Raw genomic sequence first — 20,613 nt, 5'->3', positions numbered from 1 at the left:
CTAATAATGGTGTGGGTAAGCATAATTTACCAGGGCTGGGGCCCCAGTGAGGCCGAGGGAGCGGAGGAGAATGATGACTGCAGCGCCGGTTGGCAGGCGATGATGAGCCCTCATTCCCAATGATACGACAAGGCTGGAGCAGAAGGTGGACAAGCTCCAAGCCCGCCAGTCTCTCTGCGGGCCGGGCCCTTGGGGCTGAGCCATGGCCAGACCTGCTCATCACGGAGCACTGGACTGGAAAATCACACATGACTGGTTGCTTCCACAGGGCCTCGGCTGGCTCGGCGTCGACCCTGTCTCCTTTGAAATAGAGAACTGGGTGACCTCACACTGCCTTGGGAGTACATGTTAACCGTATCTCCCCTTCCCAGTGTGTGCAATGTGTGTGTGATGTTTGTGTGTGTGTGTGCGCGCAGTGATGTGGGGGTTACTGGTGACAGGCTATATCCACAGGCTAATCACCCGCGCTCCCCAGGGAGATGGCTCCCTCCGGACAAGATAATCAAAAGTCTCTTGGCAGTAACCAGCAGAATGATGTAAACAAACACACATGCACACACAGGGGAAACAGCAGCAGACATACGTGTCCTTGTTTGTACTCCTGGCGCTGTCCCTGTTGCAGACAGGGTGGTGGTGAACGGTGGCTCTGCCCCCTGGTCTTTCCCACGAGGCTTCCATGCAGGCCGACAGCAGTGGGCTGACCTCCATTCTCCTTCAGCTGTTTACCCTTCAGCATGAATGTCACTAACTACTACTTGCTCCACCTTTTCCAAACTTTGATGTGGCTGAAAACTGTCATCACAAAACTTTGCAAATGTAGGGATCTGTCAGCTACAGTGTAGCTTTGTGTGAAAGTGGAAGGAACCGCTTGGTTGGTGGGTAAAAGAAAAGCTTCTTTTTTTATTTACCACTATAGAATAAAATCCCATTGCAGTTTTCCTTTACTGAAATCTTCACTCCTCATGACAGAAACATTTTCCAAGTTAACACAATTATGTTATGGCTATACAATTTCTGAATTTAAGCTACGTTTTTGAGAAAGAATGTATTTTCAACGCATTCTCATTCCCAGGTTGTCTTGTTTCCAGTTTAAAAGAAAAGCATGAGGAGCTTGGAGGGGTGGTTTTGGTTTAAGCCACAATACTTTCACATTCACATTCTGTGTTTAACCATTATTCTTTCTACTTAGTTTTATTTTATATTGTTGCTTAAGTTTTACTTTTGATCACTGTTTGGTTAAGTTTAGGCACCAAAACTACATGATTAAGTTTAGAAAAATATCATGGTTTGGGTTTAAAAGCAAACTTACACAACATTAAGCACATACTGTTGCCTGAAAAGAAGTAATAGTGATGACACCAGCTGAAAACATCTCATGGTATCTATTTCTAATGTTCACTGATCCAAGTCCTGTATGCTGAAAGATTATGGTAAATGGTCCTTGACAAAATCGCCATATATATGAGGAGTAGGAAAGAGACTGGGCTTGTATTTTTCATCAGTTTGGCATCACTCTATATATGAGGATGTCCATGACCTCCAGTCATTGTTTCAGTAATAATGCATAGGATGTAAAATTAAATTATTTTAAATGGATGAAACTGGCAATCTCAAAGCCTACTCCTAACCTTCTGCGCAGCTAGTGCCATGCATGTATCAAAACTGTCAGCTTGGTGATAGGATCGGAGTTTCCTGCCAATCCAAGCCTTGGAAGTACTCCCAGTATAAGTTGCCTGCAATTTTCTATGCCCAGAATATATGGGAAGTTATGTCTGTCCCCTTCTCATGAGACGGCCTGTGTTCCAGGTAAACCTTTTTTCAGGTCAGGCAGAGTAGATCACGGTACTGTGGCTTTAGAGTTTACAGCATGCTGAAAGGTTGTGCAGGTTTCTAAATGAATGTGAAATTAAAAACATTTTCTAATGCTTTGATTCAGCAACATTGCACCAGCCAAAAGTTAAAGTTAATGTAACCCCTAAAAATTCATCTCTTTGTATCAAGGTTACATATTTAATTTTTTTTTCTCATGAAAATAATCCACACTTGCAAAAATAGCTTTCTCTCACTCACACACTGTAGCTCAACTTCAGCTTGACTCATATCTTGCAAAACTACTCAATGGTACACATTGACAAGCTGCTGGAGTAATTCAGCCACACATGTTTAAACCGGACACTAATTCTAAAGAAAATAATGATACACGGAGTCCCAGCCTTAGAGTCGACAAGATTGATTCTTCAGGTTTGTTACATATGAAACCCTGGAAATTAATATGGTCTATCATGGTGTTGACTACTTTTTTGGTCATGATATGTCTTCGAGGATATAAAACCCACCATAGGAAAAATTGTAAATGGGGCTAAACAATACACTTTGTGGCCACATTTAATATTAAATTCTAAAAACATTGAGGATTTTGTAGCTTGATGAGTAGTTCTAAAACACTTCTTTCAGTAAATCTATACTCTGAGCATCCCTGGCCTTGCCTGTCACCCAGGATACATGGCCTCCAACATTTGTTTAAAATATGTGCAACAGCTCCTGTTGGTGTTTTTCCTCTTTATGCCAAGATAATTAGTTGAGTTGCATGACAGGAGGTTGCGTTCGCCCGGAGGTGCGCGGCAGAACAACGGAGTGTCTGTTGCAGCTGGAAGATGATGCACACAGCTGGGGATTGCGTGTGTGTTTAGGGAAGTGGCAGCAGTAGAGCAGGGGGTTGTGGGAGACAGCCATCAGGACCAATGCAGTGCCTCCAGTGAAGCAGGTAGATGTGCAGGCCGCCTGCCTTGGCCGGCCGCCACCTCGTCAAAGTCACTTTCCCAAAGTCGCGGTGACGCACGACGCCCCGAGCCCCACGGTTTATGTTACAGTACCGGTAAAAGGGATAATGGCCTGGCATCTGACATTTCTGTTTGGGGGAGGAGGGGTGAGAGCAGCAGGGGGAGAGGTGAATTGAACCTCTTTCTGTGGATGTGAATTTTTGAATTAAATTTTTCTTTAGACTCTACCTCCCTTTCGCTCTGGTCCCTCTCAGTGTACAGTTCACTTCTCCAGTTCAGTATCTGTCTCCTCTTCCACATCTCTTTCTCAAACCTCTCCACACACACATGCACACCTCTCTGTCTCTCTGTTGACATTTCCCTCTGTCTTCCCTCCTGTCTCAGGACAAGCATGTCCCAGTGTGTTTGGCACTTTGACTGTGTCTGATGGTTAAACTGAGGAGACAGGCTGCTGACAGGCCCTGTGCCAGAGCGGAGTATGCCAACAGGGGAGATTTGTGAAAATATGCCCTGTGTCATTTCCTCTCCATTTCCCTGACAACTTCACTCTGTCAAAAGCCTACGAATGAGCGCATGGCTAGGTAGGCGGGTGGGGATAGTGTGTTTGTCTGTGTGTGTGAGGGATAAGATGTCTCTGTGTGTATGTGGGTGGGTGAGCATAGGGGTGGGAACGTGATATGTGCATGTGTGCAACAGAGAAGTAGAGACAGTGATGAATTATGCCCATGTCATCACAACAAAGTCTGCAAAAGTTGAAGCCAAATGATGAAATCTGTCTAGTAGGCATGTCTCGAATGCATCTCTACCTCAAAGTTTAGCTTTTTTGAACCCACACTTTTCCTTTTGGTGTGCTTCGCTCTTCAAACGGCTCCCCAAATCTAGCCCGAATTTAATCTTTGATCCCTCCTCTTGGAATGCAGGCTGAAAGATAACATTTCATGCGAGGCAAAGCGGAAGAAAACAGCCTGCAGAAAGCCAGCGCGCTGAACATGCTTGCTGTCAGCCGCTTTCGCTTAATTTGATGCCTCTGTCTCTACCGCCGCCAGTTGAGTCTAATCTTGTTGAGTGCTAGAAATGAGTGTTGGTGACAGGGATGTCAACAGCGGTTTGTTTCGAGCTCGGCAGGAGAACAGTACCTGCCTGTGTGTCTCTGTTACACAAATGCCCCCAGTCTTTCTCCCCCTTGTGTGCCCAAGTCAGCCGGCGTTACTGTCAATCCCACAGGCCAGCAGTGACGTGCTTAATCACTGTACACCACCACTGCACACACACACACACACAGACACGCACACACACACACACACACACACACACACACACACACACGTCCCCCTGGCTGACAGCTTAAATAGAATCCCACCACGCCACACGTCTCAAAACATCTCTGCAGAAACCGTATGTTTTCATTTGGATGGAATCAGCGTTAAGCGGCTTCCAACATGGCCGCCGACAGGTGAGAGCGTCTGCAGCCGCCTGGTAGAGGTCCTGGCAGTTTGTACAGAAGGTCACAGCAGCTTGTGTAACTTTACGGATGTTGAACTCTCTCTTCTGCCTGCTGTTGCTTGACCCCAGAGCGTTGCCTCTCTCTCCCTGTCTCTCTTTCTCCTCCTGTGGCTCGATAATTCCCCCACGGCTGTCAATCACCCAGTGGGGCCTGCTGTAGAGACATCCTGCAGAGAGACTGGCTGTGTGGGAGGAGGGGGGCGCGTTGTTACGAAGGGTCACAAGTTCAGAGTAAACTGATGAGGGGAGTCGTGCTTTGACTTTCAGAAGAACATGTGCGTGTTGAGGTTCGAGTGGAAAACTTTCAGCGCCATGAGGCTGTAGATGTGTGTGAGTAGAAATCCTCGCAACAGCAGCAGCAGTGGCAGCGGCGGCGGTGGTGGCGGTGCGGGGCAGATCCGGTGCAGCAGCTAGGCACTGAATCCGATTCATCCTGATCAAAGGCTGCTGTCAGTGACAAAGAATCGTTTGTTTAGCCTAAGCATGACATGTATCTGAGAGCCATAAATTACAGGGGGAATTAGAGGAGGTTTGGTGGATTTCATGCTCGTGTGCCTGTCTGTCTCTTTGGGTACAGCACACACACATATGCATTCAGAGTCACACAGACCACACACACGGGGGTGGGAAGGGAAAAAGGATCTGCATGTGGCTGTAGAGGTGATGATGAGAGATGGGAGCTGGCATGTGTCAGGCACTAGATGAGAGGTATGGCTGCACAGAGGAGGAGGTTTTAACAAGAAACATGGTGGGGACTGTGCCTGTAGGCTGTTCAGATATGCATCACTTTGTCAGGGTTGTTCATAACAGCAAAAAAATTTCAAAAAAGACTTGTACCTGGGTTTGTTAATGATGAATATCTGTTTTTTCTCAAAGGAGAAGACTTCATTTTAAAATTTAAAGGATGTGAAACCAGCAGAAAGGGCTAACTACCTTCTGTAAGTCAAACCTCTTTAATTAACACATCATGTCTTCTTTGTTTAAAGAGCATATTTAGTTTCCAAATAGCAAGGTGTAGGTCTAAGAAGAGTAACGTACCACACTGTGGTCTAGTGTGTGCAGTGACTTCTTTTGGCAACGTAAAAAACAGTCACATAAAGTTTCTGACCTTTTTCTGTTCAGTGTAACCCTGCAGCCCTGTCAGATGGGTGGGTGGATGACTTCACGGAGTTAATCGAAAATATGTCACAGCAGAGTAACCACAGTGATGCCTTATCTGAACTAGGATTCCCGCCTAGACAGTAAAGCTGCAGCTTGTATCTGTGTCTGTTCAGACTCATGTATACAACAACTTTAAAGTGTCTGAATTCATTAAGAGAAACAAAAAGCGGAGGTCCTTATGCAGGCTATGAGTTCACATGTTTGGTCAATAACACTGATTCTGATAAAACACAAAGTTCTAGTCATGACAGTAAACGACACCTCAACTATGGATTTTTCTGCAAAGAAGCTACAAATCTTTCTAAATTCTAAAAAATTTCAAGGCTATTCGACTGAGATTAGTGCCACTAATTCAGTGTTTGACCAAATGTAAAATATGGTCACAATCTCTCTTCTGTTCCTGATTTCAAAATTGGTCAGAATATCTGGATATTAAATATCATCAATTCATGATTTTATCTTAATCAACATCTGTGTGACATTTTGTAATAATTACTGTATGAACTCACTGTTTTGCGAAGTCACAATCACCTTCTACCAAATTCTAAACACTTTGTCCTCAAGTTGTACCAAATTCAAAGAATTTCCCTCAAGACGTTTCTGAGATATTACATACATGAGATTGAGACCGGATGGTCCAATAGTATAATGCCTGAGGCCTTGGGTGTCATTGACACAGAGGTATAACGATTAATGAGCAGGCCCGGGCTCTGTCTCCGGGTGGAAAATTTTGTCACCTTGATTTCCTGTACAGCTAATGTACAGGAGTCTTTCCCACAGGAGAGGATGAGGTGGCGGTTTCTTAAATCCCAGCTGAAACTATTGCAGAGGACACTGTGTGCTGTAAAGACTGTGAAGCCCCTTGAGGCAGTTTTTTTGATATTATACAGGTGAGGAGAGAACTTGGTTTGAACCCAGAGCCTGCTTTAACAACTTATTTATCAGATTTGGCAGTCTAATTCCACTTCTATCTTGCTATTTAATTTTCTACAGACACACACTTTACAGACTCTCTAGTCATTAACCGGAATCAATACTGATTTTGTCAGACAACTTCACAATTTCACAAAAATATTATCACTGCAAAGCAGGAGCTTCAGTGTTTATAAGCCACAATTAAATCACTATTTTATGATTTGTCTGGCAACAAAAATAGAAAAATATGGATATAAGAGCTAGTATGTTGAGAATTAGGCTGCATGAAACAGAAACAGATGTGAGATGTTATAAATTTGAGGCATAAATTTAAGTAAAAGTCTGTAGTCTTCAACCGTATGTATAATAAAATAACAGCTTTGGTCTGAATTTACCACTGAGGGACTGTCTGACTAAAAGGTATTTGAAAATGTTATATAAAAATAAGTATGGCATGCTTTTAAGTAATTTTATTATTTTGCCAAGTGAATCTGAACTTTACAAGGACTGGGTTTTATGTCTGCACCTGCCAGTGGGCCATCACGATAAGAGCAGGTATAATAATCTGTTAAAGACCCCTGGCTGTGAAAATATGTATGAAGTTTTTTACCCTGTTAAAATGCCCAAGTGATTTTTTCTCAAATGTTGGAAGGGACATCAGTCAACTCCATGGCTCAGCATTTCCACCTTGAAACTAAAGCGTACTGGTAACAGTCTCAAAAACGAATTGTGACTTATCAGATTTCATATGTAACAAACCTAAAGAACCGATCCTATCAGTTTGCAGGGTGGAGTTTAATGTATTACTACTCTGATTCAGAATCGATTTACAGCTTGCACATGTATGGTTGAATTACTCTTATTTTAAAAGCACAGAGTAGTTTAACAAAGCAGAGTTGTAGGTGAGCTGGTGTGCTTGAGTTCCAGCGAGTGGGGAGGGGTGGATGGAGAGAGACAAGAAATACACAGATCTGCACGTTCTAGAGGAAACAACGCATGGAGTTTTAAGGCATTCTTCTTACTGAGGGTTTTTAGGGGTTAATCAATGCCGGGAGAAGGACTTTAATTCCACTACAAGAAAGACTTGATGTTTTCTGCAATTAGGTGGAGAAAAACGTGCAGATGTCAATAGCGGCATCTGCAGTTGGCCAAGATGAGTTGGAAAACATCAGCATATTGGATCCCTGGTGAAACAGCTACACAGCTGCTGTCATCAAGCTGTATTTATGTATTTATATGTTATTTTCTACATTGTAGATTAGACCTGGCATTACATTGGCCTCCAGTACTACTGTGAGGAACCTCTGCGTTATCTTTGACCAGGACATGTTCTTTAACTCACACATAAAACAAATCTGTAGGACTTCCTTTTTTCACCTGAGAAATATTGTAAAAATCAGGAACATCCTGTCTGAGTGATGCAGAAAAACTAGTCCATGCATTTGTTACTTCTAGGCTTGACTATTGCAATTCCTTACTATCAGGATGTTCCAAAAGCTCTCTGAAACATCTACAGCTGATCCAAAATGCTGCAGCCAGAGTACTTACAGGAGTTAGCAAGAGAGATCATATTTCTCCTGTACTGGTTGCTCTTCATTGGCTTCCTGTTAAATCTAGAATAGAATTTAAAATCCTTCTTCTAACCCGCACATCCAGACACACTCACATCACCCCATCCTCTCTGCCCGGCATTGGCTCCCGGTTCATCATCGTATCGAGTTTAAAATTTTAACATTTGTTTTTAAAGCCCTCCATGGCCTTGCTCCCTGATATATATCTGAACTTTTAACCATCCACCACCCCAGCAGAGGGTCAATGCAAATGGTGCTGGACGTGCCCAGATCCCGGTATAAGCAGTGGGGTGATCGGTGCTTTGCTGTTGCTGCCCCGAGACTCTGGAACACACTCCCACTCGAGCTCTGCGTTATCACTGACCTGCCGCTTTTTAAGTCCAGACTGAAAACCCATCTATTTAGATGTGCTTTCAAGTTCTAGGACTGTTTTATGGTTTTTATGGTTTTATGGTTTTCATAGTTTTGTGTTTTTATGGGTTTTATGGTTTCATAGTAATCCAAAATTGTATTGTTCTGTTTTATTTTGCTGTTTGGAAAGCACTTTGGTCTTCTGTTATGTTGTGGTAAAGTGCTCTACAAATAAACTTTGATTGATTGACATATAAAGCTCTTAACAACCGATTTCCATCATATCTTAAAGACCTGATAGTACCATATTATCCTAGCAGAACTCTTCGCTCTCAGACTGCAGGCTTACTTGTTGTTCCTAGAATCTCTAAAAGTAGAATGGGAGGCAGAGCCTTCAGTTATCAGGCACCTCTCCTGTGGAACCAGCTCCCAGTTTGGGTTCGGGAGGCGGACACCCTCTCTATTTTTAAGACCAGGCTTAAAACCTTCCTTTTTGACAAAGCTTATAGTTAGGGCTGACTTGGGTGACCCTGAGGGGTGAGCTGGTATCTTCATTTGCACAACTGACTTCCCCTTTGTCCCTTAGTTTTGCCCCTAGTTATGCTGCTATAGGCCTAGGCTGCTGGGGAACCTCTCTGGATGCACTGAGCCCTTCTCTAACTACCTTTATATTTAATACATATACCATTATTGCATTACACTCACTGTTTCTCCCTGTGTCCCTGGTCCCAGAGCTGGATGCTTCAGATCTGTGGTTGCTGTCCCACCATGTCCACTGTGGGATGCTGTTGCTGACCTTCCTCCAGCCCACTGCTTCCAGCTGCCTGATCACCACTCTACTCTGCATCACCCTCACTATACTTGATATTTTCATCTACTTACTGTTTGAATTTTACTACCAGCTATATATGTAGTACATTTAATGCCAGAGCCGTACACCATAACAGTAAACTATGAATCAGTTTCAATGTTAGCTTGTACTTTGTATGTATCATCTAGCTTATCATACATGTATCCAACCATGTGTTATATGTTCCTTGTTCCCCACCCCTCTTTTCTCCTATCCCTCCCTCCACCTCTCTACCTCTATCTCTACCTCTCTACCTCTTCTGTCCCTCTCAACCCGCCTGGCCAGCAGGCAGATGGGTCCCTCCACATAAAGGTTTTTTCCCTGTTAAAAGGGTATTTTTCTTGCCACTGTCACTTTAGGGCTTGCTCTGGGTGTTCAGGCATATGGGTTCTGCAAAGCGTCTTGAGACAATTTGACCTGTAATTGGCGCTATATAAATAAAATTGAACTGAAAAAAAATTGAATTACTGAAGATTAACAGTATTTTGTTTATAACATAATTCCATATGTGTTCTTTTATAGTTTTGATGTCTTCAGTATTAATCTACAATGTACAAAAGAATTAAATAAAAACCATTGAATGAGAAAGTGTGTCCAAACTTTTGACTGGCAGTGTACTCCACCAAGGAACAACGGAGTTATGTTAGGATTGGTGTACATCTGCCCGTCTGTCTGTCTGTCTCTTAGCAACATTACTCAAAAATGGACGAACGAATTTGGATGAAGTTTTGAGGGAAGGTCAGAAACGACATAAGGACCAACTGCTTAGATTTTGACATTGATTCGGCTTATAGTCTGGATCTAGATCTGGATTTGTCACAGATTTCTGTGTCACTGCGTGATAGCGGCACAGTGTCACTGTAACTATGACAACAAGTGAACACTATGTCAGCTGCCTGCTGATGATCACATGATTGCGATCCTACAAATAGTGTAGAAAAGACCCCAAAGTTAGTTCATGTTCACACATTGTTAGGTTTCATTCAGTTAGATGTAGTACCTCTGTGGACCTTTAAGGGGCGGGTCATCGCCCATGTGAAACGTGTGCGATGAGTGACGTCATGTGATGGTACGCAGCGTGATAGAGGAATGAGTGATGTATGAGACAGCAGTTGGCAGAGACATTCTGCCAGACATGGGTTGTACTTGCATGAAGAGGAAGTATTGTCTGAGTGATTGTGTGATGTCGTGTCTAGTTAATGTTATTGTTAGGTTTATATTTTGTATTTATTCTTTAAGTCGAACTGTTAGGGCACTGTGCGTTTGTAAAGTCATGCATGTAAGAGGAAGATGAGTATTTTCACCGTCTGACGTTTGGAGTGTCAAGATGCTGCTGCGCTGGGCGCAGCTAGCGGTACTTCCGGTTACAATATAAGAGCATGTCTATGTTTGTATATTGAGAATGTTTTATTTTGAAATGCCAAAGAGGAAGTTGTACGTTAATGTATGCCAAATAGTGGAAGTGTCTTTGATGATGTTTATGGATAAGTTTATGATTGCAGAGCATTTGTTTACATTTATGTTCCTATTGTTTGTGTATTTAGATATAAGTCATTAAGATATCTTTATTATTTCCTTGTAGAAAAACCACAACCAACTGCAAGTAAAGTAGAAAACAACGCAGTCTCTGTGCCTTTTATCCCATACTCTGGATGAACTGGCCTTAAGTGGTGTTCTGGCTGACACTCCTTGTGTGAATCCGGTGATAACCCAGAACCAGCACTGAAACCTGGTTAATCCATAATATCTCCCTAATAAATGAACTATTGAGGACTTATCGGGACTTATCCGTAGGAAATGATACAAAGAACAATTGATTTAATTGTGGGGGTGTTTCCGGGTCCCATCAATTTCCACCACCCACTACATATTTAGGTCATGCAATTTGGTATCTGTCCATAACGTACACATACATAACACACACCTGTGCTCAGTGCAAGGTCATTTTGTTTGTGTGTACATCTATATTAAATGACTACATTCTGTGGTGCTGTGATTTCTACCACAAATTTTTTAAAGATTTGAGGCGTCGGAAATGATACGACTAAGCAGCCTTGGTGGAGTACTGTGCTCTTTGAGTGCTTTTCTTGTTAGCCAAGTTGCCCATTCCTTGTACCTCTTGGTGAATTCAGATATACTGTCTGGTTGGTCTTTTCTGGGAGTCACAGCATTCGGACATCTGTGTGTAAAAGAGAATAAAGAAAGGGGACCTTTGTTCATAGTGTGCAACCTGTCAACAGGAATCAGTTGCAAGAAAAATTACAGTGCATTGTGGGTACTCTGCTGCACAGAATTCTTGCAGCAGCGATCTCTGTGTCTGCATGACATTTGTTTGTCTGACGCACTGAGCCAAAGGCATCATCTGTGTTTACTCTGCGCTGGCATGTTTGGCAAAAACTTGTCAATAGTAATTATCCCACTTTAGCAGAACACGACTGCTGAATTAACAAAAATACAAGTTGTTGAGCTGATGAGCTATGAATGTTGATCTGATGCCTGGAGGTTTTTCAGAGCGCAATCCCTTGACAGCAACCCGTGGAGATAAATTGTACTTGGGTGGGAATTAATTCAAGCCTAATTCATGTGCAGGAAAAGTGATGGATTTCAGTTTGAGCACACATGATGTACAATTGAAGGCTTTTAGTTTCCAGAATTATCTTTTCAGAGGACTGCGAGGTGCTGGGAAACACATTTCTGGAAGCCTTGTGGAAAGAAAGAAAAACTGCTGTAATGAATTTAAACGGTGGAAAAAAAGAAAGCGAGATTTGACAAATTAGTTTGAACACTTTTGACTGTCAAGCTGTTAATTTATGACTGAGCAAACTTCCAAGTGTTTAGCTTGGACACCTAACACAGAGGCCCACAGCTCTTGGAGGTGACTGTTGTATGAAATATGGAGGCGGTCGAGATATTTATTTATTTCTTTCCTCGCCTGGCGCTTTCATGGCCCTATTTGTTTTAATCCTCACGAGTGTTGTAGGAGAAACCGATTCCTGTTCACATTAATAAAAATAATATTTTGTGGAGCAAGGTCTAATGGTCAAAATGTCACATCTATGACTCTCTCTTTTCCCTACCCGCAGTCATAACTCAACAAGCTGCTCTTTTATTTGCTTCATTCTGAGCCATCAAGGACAGATCTCCCTATAGCTGCGTTTTGCTGGCCCTGCTTCACTCACGTGGTGGTCCAAATCAGGGTTTATGGAGAATAGACGACAGTGCCAATATATTTTTTGCCTATTAACATCCTTAAACGTGACAGTTTTAGAGCAAATATAGCTTCTGAAACAGCTTGAGTCTGTCATGTGAAGTTAAGACTTGACAATAATTGAATCTTTTCAGTGGGTTAGCAGCTCCTTAAGGCATGGTGACACAGAGTTCAGGGCATGTTTTTCAGGCCATCACCTCTGAAAGCTGCTAAGCACCATCCTCTATCACATAATCTATGGAAACACTGGCTCAAAAATGTTTTAATTTTAATAAAAAGCCATTATCATCACAGAGTATCAATCGTGACCTCTTTGCAAATGTCGCTTTTTGTACCTTTTGACGTTCCAAAATGCTTTTATTCCTCAGCTGTGAAAACGCTAGAAGCTCTTTATCTTTCCCCCTCCCTCTTCCCTCCCTCCCTCCCCCTCTGTGGGATTGCCCCCCTCTGAGGCGTTTGACTGAAAACATGCGCTCTTTAATCACTGGGGTGACAGTCCCTGCCCTGTGTTTGCGCCTCTGCCCCGCTGCAACAATAAAGGCAGGGTCACGCTCAGTGTCAGCTCCAGGCGTGATGTTTGAAGGAGGGAGTGAGGGCAAAGAAAGTAAGAAAAAAGAAAGAAAGAAAGGGTGAGAGGAAGGGTGGGGAGGGGGGAGAATGAAAGCAGGAACTAAAGGGGAGAGGAAAAGCTCAAGGAAGTATTGTAAGCACGTCTGCCACAGGAAGAATCTTCACAACAAAAAAATGGAGAAACTGATTCAAAGTCAACAGGATTTAGGGTGTTGAAGTAAAGAAGTTGACAGAATTCTGCGAGTTAGTTTGACTGGATGGAGGATATGGAGCAAGTGTGTGTGTGTGTGTGTGTGTGTGTGTGTGTGTGTGTGTGTGTGTGTGTGTGTGTGTGTGTGTGTGTGTGCTGAGATATGGGGTAGCAGGGGAATCACAGAATCCCATGACCCGGTGACCTGGGGGACCTTGGGCTTCTGTTTGTCTGGCTGATTGACAAATGAAGGGGAAGACAGCAGGGGGGGTGAGCTGATCCTCACTTACTTCTATAAAAACTGTACTGTGCTGAGGTATCTTTGAATATATCTGGTCTAAACCATGTTTTTAACATGTATCTTAATGCTTATATACACATGTGAACATGTGATCAGCATGTTTGCACATGTTTGAGCACAGTTGAGAATCACATCAACAGGTGTTAGCCGGCATCGCAAAGCAACATGCAAGCTCCAGAGTGTGCATATCTGTGCTTTGTTGTGTGTGTACAACTTTGAGTGTGTGTTTGTCTCTGAATTCCTGTGGAGTTCACGGTGAGGCCAGGCCCCATGGCGCAGCGCCGGGAGAGCCCATTAATTACAGAGCAGTGACACTGGGACGGCCGGGGCCTGTAATTGATGCCTCCTGTGCGGCAGGAGAGGCGCTCAGTCACGCAGCGAAAGGAAAGGGTCACCCTGCAGACAGGCCTGGCTGGGTGGTGGCGGGTGGGAGTTGCTGAGGGATGATGGTGGAGGTAAGGGGGCATTAGCTCTTACAGCGGAACTCACTGGTTATGAAACCACCGCGCTCATTTTTCGTCGCTGCTGCTTTAGCATATCGCATAAATGTTTCATGTAATAATGGCACTCATAATCACTTTCATTAAACAGCTTTAATTATGCAAAGCACTGTGCTTTATGAAGGAGTGAAATACATGATCTTCAAAATAAGATGCATTTAAAGAAAGCAGTACAGGACAAGTAAACTATATTTTTTATGAGTCATTTAAAAACTAACATAGAACAGGTTTGAGTTGTTAGAAGCAGCCTGATGTGCCCTATGTTAGATTAGTATGGAGTTAAAAGGCAACTGATGAAGCTTTATGTTCAATGACAAAATAGCCCGATTTATGCTGCATTGACTATTAAATGTCAACACATCATATATCATACTTACATAATATTTTGTGCTAATAATCACCTGTATCACCTCAACAGTTTACTTGCACGGAGCACAAGAGTCTTGTAAACTACATTGTGACTTTGACCTCACATGACACGTTGTTTTGTATGCAGTGAAAAATAAACTTGACAGCCTGTGTGCAGGTGGAACTATAAATATAGCCATAGTTTCATACAATTGTCACAAGAATATAAATATGTAAATAATACCATGCAGTCTATACACAAACACACACACACACAACAACAGCAACACAGACACAAGCAACTGCACTCCTGCACAATGTACTTTAGTCTAAAATCCGCCTCATTTATGACAGTTTTTCCTAATTATCAATTTGTATTGTATTGTATTGTACAGCCTTGAGAAACAGTCATTCTGCATTTCACTGCAAATACTGTATGAGCATGTGACAAATTAAAACTCTTGAATCTTGAATCTTGAGAATTTGAAGCAGCATTTTGAAATGTAGTCACAAAAAAAGTGAATTAGGTTGGTTTCCATTAACTGCTTTGGACAAAATGAACTAGGCTAAAACCAGAAACAAGCCAGTTGTTTGCCAACTGCTGAAAAATCTTGACAGAGAAACAACACATTGTTCATCAGTGAGAGAAAAAATGAGAGGAATCTTCAGAATGTGTTTTCTGTCAAAAAACGTGATTATTTTTATTTATATAGTCTCAGTTTTAGTCATGATTCATGCTGTTCAGGTCAATACAACAAAATGGGCAGAAACAGCTCATCAGGCATGTGAGTTAAATGTTTGCTACGTCAGAGATCTTTCCAAAAAGTTGCTTCCATCACCATCAAAAACTTTTTGTATACATATATATATGTGTGTGTGTGTGTGTGTGTGTGTGTGTGTGTGTGTGTGTGTGTGTGTGTGTGTGTGTGTATGCAATACTAATACTGGTACTAATACATTATGGAAACACAACTCATGAGCCAAACTACAATTTCTTTGAGATGTCAGTGTTCGGGCTGAATAATGTTTGTAATATGCAACAGTTTAGCTCAGTTTTTCTGCAACAGGGAAAGTCATCATGGTTTCCTATCCAGTAATCACATTACTGCTTAATTATTTTGATCTTTACTGAGTTGAAGTTTGCAAAGAATGTAAAGGGAGATAACAGCAGCTTTTGGTCCTGTCATTGGATCTATGTATACTGAAACTTTCTGTAGGATTTGTACAACAAAGCAAATTTTAAAATCACAATGTGAGGTTTTTATTGTCCAAAACACCTTTATTTATTGAGGTTTTTTGGGGGATAGTTCACATGCTTTACCTAAATTTTGGTGGACAGCAAGAAGGTTTAAATTTTACTTAACTTAGTTACACCGACTACTTTTCTCTGCTACTCTGCTTTCGGTCTTTCAGCTATACTAAGTGCTTCTTGGCTGAACATCCCTACTTACCGCACAGACTTGACAGTAGCAGCAATGTTCTCAGCAAACTCTTAAAATAAAAGCAACAAGCAAATATCCCAATATAAGTTCGATAAGGTGTTTTAGAAACCAAAGAACATGTGCAAACACGTGTCTACTTCTTTCTCATGTAACGTTAATGACTGTTGATCCTTTATTGTCATACTTGTATAATTATTTTCAGTATGTATTTTAAGGACACCGTGTGAATGAGAGCCTAGTTCTCAGTTTTTTTTCTGATTAAATCAATCAATCACGAACAGTGAGTTTGCTGTTGATCTTCAGGAGACAGTTATAGTTGCTGTGAAACTACAAAGAGTGGTTTTAAAGACTCTCTGCCAATCATTTTTCATCTATTAGGATTGCACAGTTTCGTGATGCTTTTGTAGAAATAGTTTGTCAGAAAAGTTAATGTCTTCTTTATTTCAGCCTTTATATAAAAAAAAAATTATACCTGGGAAACATTTCAGGCCCAGACCTGCAGTGGAAGTGACACAATGCCTCCCTGTCAGCTGAGGATGAGCGATGGGCTGCCAGCCAGATGGACTCCTCCTTGTCAGGGTCCTTTCACTTCCTGCAGTGGTCCTTTGATCTTCCTGATGACTAATGACTGTCCTGTGAAGAGCCAGGCAGCAGACATGGGATGCCCATGTATGTGTGTGTGTGTGTGTGTGTGTGTGTGTGTGTGTGTGTGTGTGTGTGTGTGTGTGTGTGTAAAGAGAAAGGGCTTTTACATGCTGCGCAGGGGGCCCTTCTTTGGAGGCTTTCAGTGAGAGGGATCCCCCTCCGTCCTGCTCGGTTTGCTCTCCTGTTGAGGAGAGGAGGGGGGAGGAAAGGTGTCTGAGGAGACAGGGGTGATTGAGAGAGGACAGAAAGGGGTCAGACACGGGGCATCAGGAGACATCCTCAGTAACTCTCACACTGTGACAGGAGCTCTTCAGGAGACACAGATACCCTATCTGACCCCTCTGAATGGACCGTCTTCATCACAGAGTTCTGCTCTGCCGCAAAAACACAGTCGCCTGAAATGACTCAACAGGTCTCATCATGACATTCAGTCTTCATTCAGGTCCTCTTATGTGTAATACAAAGAGTCCTCATTGACCAAGAATATCTTGTCTTCATTTAAATCTGACTCATCGGTCTCACAGTAAATGGTCAGAGATGGTTTAATTCATGTTGGCAGCTAAACATTGTCCATCCTCTACCTCCACACAGACAGACAGACAGATGGTGTCCCTGGATGGAAAGTGAAATGTGAGAAATGGGAACCAGGTGCGTGAAGGATGGGGGTAAGATTGAGCAGACAGAGAGGAGGGGCGTTTATGTTCTTAGCTGACCTAAGCAAAAGGCCAGCAGGTCAGCGAGGGGTCAGGGTGTACACGGGAGGAGGGAGTGGAGGTGAGAAGGTTAGAGAGGTGAGTCCAGAGGAGGGAGGGGGTGTGGTGGATGTGTTACTTTGAACAGGTCACCTCTCAGCTAGTCGCCAGGGGAAGTGACCTGGAGCTGGCCCCCTGATTGGTTACCAGTTAGCCGACAAGCATATTTTCCCTTTGGTTAACTGGTGTGGCGTGTTTCATGTTGATTCATCGCTCTGGAACCAAATGAGTGACAGTGCTGCTTTGGCGGGATGTCTTTATCGTGCCAATTACTGTAGCCGGGCCTTTTGTTGCCTTCCTGCCAGTCCTTGGGAGAGATCACACGGGCTGTCAGTCAGAGCTGGCTTCCCACAGAGACACCGAGTGATTGACAAGCACGTGGATTGACAGATTGCTGCGGTGGCTGTGTGTGTAGTGTAAATGACTGCTGCTGCTTCAGCATGGGGCTAATGAACAAAGATATTTCCATTGTCACTCTTTCATGTGATATGACTGATGAAAAATAGCTTAGGTAGGATCAAAGTGAATTAAAGTCATGGAATGCAATCTGATTTGCAATTTAGGCATTTAAAATGACACAGTGAAAGGAGGGAGTCATGCATGACAGGGACAAAATGGCTGTTGGGCGTCTGAACGTGTGAACTTTTGCCAAGGTAACAGCCCCTATAACCACTAAGACACTCTGTCTCCAACTTTGATTTCATATTAATTCCACTTTCCGCCAACAGCACGGCCAAAGGTGAAATGCTCCCTCGCTTGCACAGTGGACCGAATCATTTCAATGATAAAGCTGAGCACCTCTTTGACTCAGCTGTCAATGAATGATCACGCTGCTCCAGGAGGGTCCCAACCTTATGCAGAAGCCACACCTTTTGACATTTAAATCAATAAGCTTGGCCTGCCATTCGTCCCTAGGACTCCAGTGAACTTTTAACACAGACGACGGTGCTTTGAAGAATGCAAATACGATCCACTCCTCTTGAAACGTTTACAGGAAAATCAGCGGCGGCAGCAAAGTATCTAAACACTCGCAGATGATTTATCACACACAGGATACATCGGCTCGGGTTGAAAGGAGATGAGGAGCAAACCAGTCCGGGATCAAAGATAAACAGGAATAAATCCAGAGAAAAGGGGAGGCAGTGGGCCTGGAAGGATGTGGAAATGGGAGGAGGTGGCAAGAGGGGAGTGGTGGGTAGTTGATTTATGGCCCTTTTGGTATTTAAATCACCCACAAACACCTCTTCTTGTGAAATCATGTGCCTTTTTCCCACCTTGCAGCCTGTTTAACCTCTGGCTTGTACCAGAGGATCACTCCAGTGGCAGGGCCGCATTTTTAACCAAGGCCGCCCAATGGATTGATTCGCCTCCTCGTCCTCTGCTATGGCCGAGTGCTAGCAGAGAGCTAAGAGCATGATAGCCAGCGAGACACACCCGTCACCCCTGACAACTTATTGTCTGTGAGCAAACTTTTTGTGCTGGCAGGGCCATTGATTAAAAAAAACTATGATGAAGTGTGTATGTTGTACTGCTGGGTGTCAAAATGATGTAATGACGGTCACAAAAGCCATGAAAGGACGCCTATGTTTCATTTTCCAAGCAGTGAGAAAGAACAGGAGGAAGGAAAAGAGAGACGTCTGGAAGGGAGAGGCAGCGGGGAGGGAGAGGGGAGGGAGGAGGTGAATGAGCAATATATGAGTGTTGAGAGAGCGGAGAGGAAAAAAGAAGGAACGCCAAGGCTTCAGGTTTGATGTGGGCGTTTTTCTGACAGCTATAATTCTCCAGCCTACAGAATTTCATCAACACAAGTTGTGTTAAAGCTGTGCCGCAGGGCTGCGGCCCTTTCAAGTCCCAAGCTCTGACAGGTAGATTTATTAGTCCTGAAATTTGTACAGATCAGACGTCACTCATGGCAAACTGTCAAAGTGTCAGCGCTGCAATGTTCCTGCAGGGGCCCTTTGCTTTTTCTAGGCATTTCTGCAGGGACAGAAGATTTTTCACCACCGTTCCAACTCAAAACATTATCGCTGTGTGAGCCAGAATACGGAGGAACAGAATTCATATCCCACTTAAGTCTCCCGATCCAAACATTTTTGACATTAGGCGGAAATAAAGAGTGACATAAATCATGAAAAAGTACATTTGTCTGAGATTAGCTGCAAGAAAAAAAACTGAAGAATAAGTTCAAAAGTAGTATCTGGACTTTTTAGAGGGACTGCACGCATAAATTTACCAACTCGGAGTCTGGTTACACTTTCTGGGCATAAGTTCAATACTTCACTAAAACCTGAATCTTTGGAGCTGGAGTGAGAAAAGTGAGCCAGTTGGTCAGGAGGGGAGGGGGGGGAGAATAAATTAGGTGGAGGTGCTGAGTGACACAGAGGGGGAAAGTAGGAGGAGGTAAACACAGGGCATGTGCAGGTTAACTTCACACTGCCAGATTTATGACCTGGTACAACGTGTTGGTTCTCAACAGGATGGCTCTGACTTGTGAGAATGATGTGTGTAAGAAAAAAAAGCTGTTGGAGGGCAGGAGCAGGTTGGAGGAGCCTGGTGTTGTTTGAGGGAAGGGGTGAAGAAAGAGAAGGGGAGCTGTTGCTGGAGGAGGGAGGTGGGAGGTGGGAGGTGAGTCGGTACTCTTGGCTGCCTGTTAAGGACTTCCTTCAGCTCGACATCTGTTTCTGATATTTCAAAGTTAATTAGTCATATTGGGGTTGTATGAAGATAAATTTATCATCCAGAAAAGAACACAAACATTGTGAAAAATGAAAGGAAGTGAGGTGACACATTGCCTGACGTTTAAATAAATCATTTCAACATGATTAAAAACTTACGGCCTGTTGATGGGAGCGAGCAGCTCGCAGGGGGAGGCAGAGAGGGAGGGTGGGAGGGGAGGCAGAGAGCCTATCATACAGGGAAAGCCTTGTCTCAATGTTTTAATTACTGCTTCTGCTGCATGTGTGGCTCTTCTTCATGTCGCAATAAGAAGTAATTCATTTGTGGAGAAAGAACATCTGTGACACCTCTTACAGCAGCTCCGTAGATTATTTTTATAATGTGGATTATGGCTACCTTCATGCAGTAAGAAAAAAAACACTGCTGGATGCACCTTCATATCAATTTGCCTTCCTGTGTTATTTTGCTTCCTTAAAGGACAGTTTAGATTTCTCATCCTTCTATCTTTTTATCTTTACACATTAGTCATATACCCATGTCTGTCTATTGAAGAGTTATTGGTCATCATAATATTTCCTTCTAATGCAGTAATACCTTGACAAATGAACAAATGAACAGCTCTCCTACTGTACTTTTGTTGTGTTATCACTGTAGCAATTAGCATTTTGCACTACTGTGTTTAAATATTTTTTCATTTGTGCAAATATCTGCATATACGTTTGTATTTTTATTGATTTTATTACTACTAGAATCTTTATTTTTAAATATTTTTACATAAAAAAACTCTTATTCTTTTTATAGTTATTTCACTATTCTCTTTCTTTATCCCTAGGGTGACAGCAACAGCCAA

Source organism: Amphiprion ocellaris, chromosome 6 (assembly GCF_022539595.1).
Source record: "Amphiprion ocellaris isolate individual 3 ecotype Okinawa chromosome 6, ASM2253959v1, whole genome shotgun sequence".
In the NCBI taxonomy this organism is placed as follows: Eukaryota; Metazoa; Chordata; class Actinopteri; family Pomacentridae; genus Amphiprion; species Amphiprion ocellaris.
The sequence above is the reverse complement of the archived record's forward strand: the minus strand, read 5'-3'. Positions refer to the sequence as shown.